We start from the raw sequence: 6,000 nt of genomic DNA on the forward strand, positions 1-6,000 counted from the left end.
AACACCTTGAAACAGTCACTGCTCTGCTGGCCAACACCCAACCACACAGTAAACCAGCCTGGGGTTGAACTGGTTGAAAACAAAACAAAACGAAGCAAAATGAAACAAAACAAATAAATGAAAAAGAAATAAAATAATAATAATAATAATAATAAAGGAAGTGAAGAGGAAGAGAAAGCTGTGGGGCCTTTTGCTTCAACTCACAGAGCTGTCATATGCAAGCAGTTGAGTTGGCACTGCTGGACAGGAGAACACTCCCTTTGTAGGGCATTAGGCTGTTTTGTTAGCAAAGATTTTGCATCGTGGTTCCACAAGCTGAGATGCTGTCCTGTCCCTACCATCATTTTGATCCTTTATATAGATACATTGCTAGTCTCTTGCCAGATATACCCCAATTTCCATTCCATGCAATGTCCCTCCCGACCCTTCCACCTCAAAACAGCACACATTTCAAGTTTTTTAGCACTATACAAACAGGTTTTCATCACCATATCATATTTCACAGCTCTCTGGATGTTTTGCAAATGGACAATACTCCTTCCTATACATTTTTCCTCTAATGTCCAAGTCCAGCCTCATATACCTGAATATGTGTCATAAAAATCTTAGAATACCGGTCAGCAAAAACAGTACATAGTTTCAGGCAATAGCTGCCCTTCTTTTACTTGCATGTTGTAGTCTAACAACAGTTTCACTTATCAAAATCACTTCTACTACAGGGACGCAGAACACAGGTAATATCCTTGAATCCTCCTGCTCTGTGTGCCTTATCTTGCTGGGGTGACTTTCATCAGTTTCAGTGCACTTCTCCCTTGGATTTGTCTTTGGATGAAAAGCTCTCTTTGCAGACCAGAGGCATCACCTCCAAATTGCTAATTATGTGAACATGGACAAACTGCAACAACAACTACAAAACACCATAAAATAATAATAAAAAAAGGTGTTATGTTTATTTTTCCTGTCTTCCCACAGTAGATAACTAACTGTTGCCTATATAAATCAAGTGGTCCTAAGTTATGTTGCCAGCTTTCATGCTTAGAACTAATGCATATTTTTGCCTGTAAGTTAAAAGATTAAACAGTCAAACAAGAAAAAGGACAGCAGGCCACCCAAACATAATGGCTAGCATTAATAGAAAGGCAACAGAAGTCTCAGTACCCCATGGGTACCAAAAGTTTTATTGTTTAAAGTACGTCTCCCACAGCTTCTATTAAACTTAGTGAGAATTGTGGGGTCTTAAAACTTCATATTTTGGAGACTGAAATCACAAGTTTTCTGCAGTGCTGAAAACTTCACCTCATATATGAAAACTACAGGCAAAATGTTGGATCGCTCAGCAGACAATAGGATCAGACGTAACTTACCAAATACAGATGATGTCTCCTTCTAGCACAGTCCACAAATTTCTTCACTCCTCAGACATTAGCAATGCCAGAAAGTCCATGAAAGGGAGTCCTCTGTAGCCTCAAGACTCTCTAAATTTAGAGAATATGTTTTTGTTGGGTTCAGAAAAGCACTTTTGGTGGAAGTACTTGAAGATTTTGAAATCAGCAGACACTGCAGATAGTCACTGCTAAGGAGGTTTGTGGTGATGACAGGTAAAGACGGGAGCTATAGGGAGAACCTAGAGACTCCCATCTGTTTTTCCTGCAGTTAAGAGATAAGAATGGATTTTTTTTCCTGTGGAGTGAGTCAGCAACTGTCTGAAACACTTGGAGAAGTCATCTGAACCTTGCTGCTCTTTGCCATAAATTTTGGCCCACTCACAAGGATGAGTAATACTACAAATAAATAAATAAATAAATAAAATCCAGAAAATCATTCCCTTTGTCTTGTGTTGGGTCTTGAAAGAGCTATCTTACTGAGGGTCTCTTTTACTGAATCTTAAGGCATTTAAAGATTTTGGTGTCACTCTTTGAAACTGTGAAGAGTTCAATTACGACATATACACCCAGATGTTGACTCAAGTCTTTGTTTCTGATGTTTGTGTTGGATATGAGACAGCTGATTTCTGTCTACTGTTGAGTGAGAGATACTGAATGAATGTGCAGTTTAAAATCATCAACAACAATAAAATAATAATAATTAAAAAAAAATTTAAAGGTTTTACAATCAAAGTACTCACTGGAAAGACTGAATAAAACCTGAAGACAGAGCTTGGAGCTTAAGAAGAAGCAAATTCAGGAGCTCTTTCTGTCATCCACTATTTTCTCTTACTGGGGTGAAGAGATACTACATTTAGGCATTCAATATAAACTCATTATTTCAGTTAAATAATAAATAGCATAGTCAGCTTGGTACACTGGAGAAATGTTTCAGCAGTATCTTGGGTTTTCCTGTTGGAAGAGATATTGAATGCTAAAACTAGAAATGAAAGTTCAGGAAAAAATTCATGTTTCATTACCATAAACCACCAGGCTGTACCATACTGTAGGCATAGCAGATCCCTCTTCTGCCTCTCATTTCTGCAGCTTGGGAACAGAAGTAACAAGGAGAGCTGAGCACAGCTGGCACGGCTCCTCCTGCTGCCTGAAAGTCCATCACCAATTGCTCTGGTCAGCACCAAAGTTTGGCGTGGGCTTGAAGCAAAGCAAATCACTGACAAATCCTTTTCAGCTAGACCAAAATGATGATGAAAGACCACAATGAAGAAAAACGTCAAAATCTTTGGGGGGTAGGGGGGCCAGTTATTTTTAAGGTAGTTGCTAAATTCTCGCACTTTATATCTCATTTGCACAAAAACATGTCAAGAAATCTTCCCTTCATTCCCAGACTTCTTACCCTTTTTCATGAAAGGAAAAGCCTACAATGCTCTAAACAAAAGGTAAGACAAACAATATAGGAATATTAGCACTTCTTTCTGAATCCAAAGAAGCCAAGTTGCATCTTCAGATACCTGAGCTCCAAATTGTCTCTATTCAGAATGTGGGCTAAAGCTACAGATCAAGGTGAGGATACATTTAAAAAATAAACAAAAAATAAAAATAAAAAGTCCAGAGAAATTGAAAAGACAGATTTTGACCTCTCCAAAAGGAGTGTTTCTGTCCAGGGTCTAACAAACATCCCCTCTTAGACTGCAGCAGAGCAGCAGAATGAGTTCAAGGCATGTTTTGGGGAGAGGGTGAATGTCAAAGCTTAGGTGGTTTGTACATTGCTAAGTCCTGTCCTGCTCTCTGCACTCCAGCAAAACCCTCCTGAAACACACAGCGTGCAATGAGCTGGGAATGAAAATTAAAAGGGCTGAGGAGGAAGGTGAGGTGCATTTGATAAACAGTAGCCACTTGGGAAGGGAAGGAAACCTAGAAATAATTGTGTTTTTTTTGTTTGTTTGTTTTTTATTTTTATTTTTTATTTTAAGGAGGAATATTCTTAATAGGAAAACTGTTCAGCTGAGCAAGAGCCTTAATAGCTTTGGGCTGTATTACCGCTAAATGAAAAGAGGCAATACTCCTACCTTTGGCAGCAGAGGAACTGAATGATCACAATTTTAATTGTGCTCACTCTTCTGCCATTTAAAGACTCTAAGAGACAGATTTCCAATCTGTCTTTGCTGACCCTGAGGCCCTCCCTATTTCAGGTTCACTTTCGTGCCTGTACCTGAGGTCAGATGGTTGCAGAAGTCTATCCCTCTCTGTGACCCAACTGCTCACACAATTTAATTTGTGGATTTGTGCTGGCAGAATAAGAGGTCAGTTCCTGAAAACCTAGCCTTAACATTTCCTGTTGACAGCTTCTCAGATATTGCCTATCTGCTACCCATATCACAGTGGCTGTATTCTTTCCTCATAGATCTCATAACAGTAACAAACCACCCTTCATTCTCCAACCTGTCGTCTTTTTGCCTTGTGAATTTCCAGTAGCATCCTGAAAAAAACAGCGGAGGCTGAGTGAAAGAGCTAAGATAATATTGCTACCTAAGTTGTGCTCCTGCATAATCCCCTAACCCATGGCATATATTAATATAAAGCTATAATATAAGTCAAGCCCAGGAACAAAACATTACAGGTTTTCCCTTGTTTATTTGTTTGGGTTTCTCTTTGTTGCTCCATGTCTGTTAACATAAAAGACTGTAAGCAGTGTTACGCGACCAGTGCATTACTCTCAGCTAATGCATGTCTATGAGGCATTCCAGCTGCTCCTTCAACCTGAGCTGTTTTGTAATGCGTGTGAACCTTGTTTGAGCTGGCATGATATAGTATCTGGAAAGGCAATTTAATGCAATCTCTCATCTATTTCACTGATTGCAACCATTTAGTGCAATCTTAAAGAAAGATGATTAGAACTCACTGGTTCTTAATGTTTAATTTATTTACATTCATGTCTGCTAGAGAGCCATTTCATTCATCTCCTAAATGATAGCATAAAATCATTGAAAAATGATGTGCAATAAACATTATTATTATACTGCTGTCCTCACTAGCAGATAACAACTGCTGTCATTCGTAACAGTGATTGACCTATATGGCACAGCACTTTAAATTCTAACCATAATAAAACACATTATAGGCATAACACTTCTGTATTGATGCCTGGCACAATAACAGGTTTTTAGTTAAAATTCAGCAAGACTGGCATTTCTGTGCAGGTAGGCTGAAGCACAGCTACTCTTCAAGAAAAAAAAAATCAACACAAAAATGTCATATTAGCTGAAAAGAAAGGGTGAATTTTTGGAACCATGACTGCATCCTAATTGGCACTTCTGGTGTTGTTGCCTAGTGCAGAGGCATTCATATTAAGCTGAACAAATGCCACATTTGCATTTCCGATAAGTGCTAGCATTTTTCACATTTCTCATGCATCCCTTGTTTAAATAAGCATACCTGAAAAGTTACCTAAATTAGCCTGCCAAGATGGCTTACTATCTCATTCTCATTGGCAGAATTGTGGAATTTTTATAATAATAACCTTGATTCAGTGTAAGTAACCCTGCCAGAAGCATTTGGGGGATTAAAATAAGAGCAACCTCAAAAAGTTAAAGTGGCTGCGATGGGTATCTTCTAACAAAGCAGCAGACACCAACCTGAGCCAAGCAGCACAAAGCATTTAACAAAGTTCCCAGCAAATGAGTGTATTCATGAGTGTAAAACTTTTTTTCTTTTTAATCTTATACAGTTGTTGTTTTTTTTTTTTTTTATTGCAATGTTATAAAATGCTGTTTCTTTTATTTCACAAAAAGCAATGTTCATCATTTTATTACTTCTTTCAAAGGTACTGTACTATTATGAAAGAAGGTATACATTTTTCTTGATGGAATCAAGGCAATGAATAATTGAAAATTACTCTTCATTCCAGCTGTGCCATGTGGCTTCTAAGTTTATGGTAAAAACAGATTTGGAAGTAAAACTAAGTTAATTTTGCATAATGTATAGATACATACATAGATATACAATAAATAAATAAATGTATGTATCTATTAACTCAACTCCTCCAAAGCATAGCACTGATTAGACCTATCAGAGTGTTCTTCTATCAAAGAACATGGAATCAAAATGCAGCTGTCATTCAGGAAATGACTATGCCAATCAAGTATTTTCCACTTACGGAAACTAAAATGGCACGTTACTTTTCTTGAAGTCTCAACAATGAGAGAGAGAGACAGACGGAGGGATGGATGGACTCTGTTTCCTCTACACTATACCACATTGCCATCTGAATTGCTTGCCAGTTTCCACCCTGTCACACATGTGCAAAGCCCATATGGTCAGGGAAGTTGCCCAGGTGTCACCGCTCTTTGCCTGCCAGACTGATATTAAAGGTAATGATTCAAGAAAAGGTGGGATGTGAGCCTAAGTCCAACTTTAGGTTGAACTTCAGCACCTGAAAAGTAAAGGAGCAACACATCTGATTTGATATATGCTGAAAATTCTGGATACAATATTAGTCAAATGCAAAGAAAAGCTGTAATCTACCTTAAGTCCCTTTTCAGAGAACAAGCTAATAATAGTAAAATATGAGAATTCACAAAGGACTAAACCAGGTCTTGTAAGTGGTTCTGACCAC

The 6,000-nt window shown here is 38.1% G+C and overlaps 1 long non-coding RNA gene across 1 annotated transcript in view; it reads right to left on the reverse strand.

The window, feature by feature from the left end:
• LOC121069976 overlaps window positions 1-1,658 on the reverse strand; it is a 43,432-nt gene extending 41,774 nt beyond the window's left edge. Inside the window, exon 1 of the long non-coding RNA XR_005819797.1 lies at window positions 1,365-1,658. This is a non-coding gene — a long non-coding RNA (uncharacterized LOC121069976). The remainder of the gene's footprint in view (window positions 1-1,364) is intronic.
• Window positions 1,659-6,000: the final 4,342 nt, after the last annotated feature.

The sequence above is a fragment of the Cygnus olor genome, chromosome 1 (assembly GCF_009769625.2).
Source record: "Cygnus olor isolate bCygOlo1 chromosome 1, bCygOlo1.pri.v2, whole genome shotgun sequence".
Taxonomy (NCBI): domain Eukaryota; kingdom Metazoa; phylum Chordata; class Aves; order Anseriformes; family Anatidae; genus Cygnus; species Cygnus olor.